Raw genomic sequence first — 2,500 nt, 5'->3', positions numbered from 1 at the left:
CACTTAAGCACTTTAGCACTTAAGCACTTGAGCACCTTGAGCACCTGAGCACCTATATGGATGGTTATAATATAATGTGAGCTCTCAAGGTGCTGTGAAGGTTTTCGGGCCATGCGGTACGAAAGACGCTATGGCCCATGGGAAAGAAGGTGGTAGCATAGAGCCTCACCCCGAGCCGTGAGCCATGAGACCCCCCCCTTGTGATTATGGCTTGTAAGGGAGTTCATTGCAACGTGATCGAAAACATCATTCAAACTTAATATCAATGATTCTCATTACTATGGTTTGTAAGGGAGATTGTGGTATAGGAGCAATGTGGTAGCCTTGAGCCATGGCCGGAGCCTCGCCCCGAGCCCCGAGCCAAGAATGAGCCATGAGACCCCCCTAATGATTATGGCTTTTAAGGGAGTTCGTTGCAAGGTGATCAAAAACATCATTCAAACTTAATACCAATGATTCTCATTACTATGGTTTGTAAGGGAGATTGTGGTAAAGGAGTTCAATGTAAGTTGATAAAAAATACTCCCTTTTAGCCTCTTATATCATTCAAAAATTTATTTTTACCCATTTTTGAAAATAATATCAATGACTCTCACTCATAATATCTTTCCAACAAGCCTCCCATTTTTTCAAGATTTTTACAATTTTTTATCCATTTTTCACTATTTTTCACCAATTTAACGGAAAAAAAAAAAAATAAAATATTTTTTTAATGAAATTAATATTTTTAACTAAACCAATCTATTTGTATATTTTTTCTCAAGTGTCTCCTAATTTTTCATGATCTATTGACACTTTTTACTATTTTTTATTATTTTTCCCTTTATTTCACCAATTTAACGGAAAAAAAAAATAAAATACTTTTTTTAATGAAAAAAATTTTTTTAACTAAACCAATGTCTTTATATATATTTTCTCAAGTGTCTCCTAATTTTTCATGATTTATTGACACTATTTACTATTTTTTATTAATTTCGCGTTTTTCGGCCTTATTTAATTAAAATAAAATACTTACAAGTTTTTTTTTTTCAAAATTTCAGCTTCTAAAATTTCTTTAATATATGTTCCAACAATACAAGTCATAAAAATGACATTATGTTACAAATAAAGGTGAGTTTTGGTCCATGGAAAAACTAGTATAACTTAACTTGCATTTGGGTGTCCCCTAGGGTCACAAGGGAAAAATCTCTTTATCTATTATAGGGGGAAAGAGTTTGGGAGCCTTGGGCTGGCATGGCCAGCACCCCCTCGCCCAGGCATGGGCGTTATGCGTGTGAGGGGTGACTACCCTCCATCACGTTGAATGCCATCCCGTGGGCCATCGCCGGCGATCGGTTTTTTCCGGTGGCTGGTCGGCCCTACCAGACGATGAGTGGGCCCTTCCTAGTCAGCTTGGCCTACGGTGATTCGTCTGGGGGAACGTCCCTTCGGTTGCTCCCAATGCCCCTTTCGGTTGACGGTTGACGGTTGACGGTATGCTTGAGGCCTAAGGAAATGCTGCGTCTTGTGATCCCCGACTACCCGCTCAGGCGGCACGACGGGTTTTCTTGACGTGGTTCAGTACGCGGGCTGATTCGTGTTGGTGTGGGAATGTGTTTCCCCTTCGGTTGCTGGTCCCTTCGGTTGAGATACGCTTGATGCCTAAGGAAAGGTTACGGGCCACGGAAGGACGTGACTTAGTACGCGGGCTGATTCGTGTCAATGGTCCCTTCGGTTGCCGGTCCCTTCGGTTGAGATACGCTTGAGGCCTAAGGAAAGGTTGCGGGCCACGGAAGGACGTGACTTAGTACGCGGGCTGATTCGTGTCAATGGTCCCTTCGGTTGCTGGTCCCTTCGGTTGAGATACGCTTGAGGCCTAAGGAAAGGTTGCGGGCCACGTAAGGACGTGACTTAGTACGCGGGCTGATTCGTGTCGATGGTCCCTTCGGTTGAGATACGCTTGAGGCCTAAGGAAAGGTTGCGGGCCACGTAAGGACGTGACTTAGTACGCGGGCTGATTCGTGTCAATGGTCCCTTCGGTTGAGATACGCTTGAGGCCTAAGGAAAGGTTGCGGGCCACGTAAGGACGTGACTTAGTACGCGGGCTGATTCGTGTCGATGGTCCCTTCGGTTGCTGGTCCCTTCGGTTGAGATACGCTTGAGGCCTAAGGAAAGGTTGCTGAGCCCTTGAGAAAGTGCAAAACGTTGCGTCTCGTGATCCTTGATTGCTTCTTCGATGGCATGACGGGTGTTTGGGGCGTGACTTAGTAGTGCCTTTTCAGTTGGACTTGGCATCTTTGTCCCTTTCGGATGCTCGGTGGAGAACCTCGGTTCCATGGCTTGCATTGGCCAAGCTCAGGCGGTTAAGTTGAGATGTTGCGCCCCGTGAGCCCTATTGCTTCCTCGTGTGGCAAGACCGGCTGGGGCATGGTGCGGTATGCTGTCCCTATATTCGTTTCACGCTAAACGGTGCTTGCTTGGATTTCCTTGCTCATTCATTCGGGTACGATGTATTCGTATG

The sequence above is a fragment of the Amaranthus tricolor genome, chromosome 8, assembly GCF_026212465.1.
Source record: "Amaranthus tricolor cultivar Red isolate AtriRed21 chromosome 8, ASM2621246v1, whole genome shotgun sequence".
NCBI classification, from domain to species: domain Eukaryota; kingdom Viridiplantae; phylum Streptophyta; class Magnoliopsida; order Caryophyllales; family Amaranthaceae; genus Amaranthus; species Amaranthus tricolor.
This window is presented reverse-complemented; position numbering follows the sequence as displayed.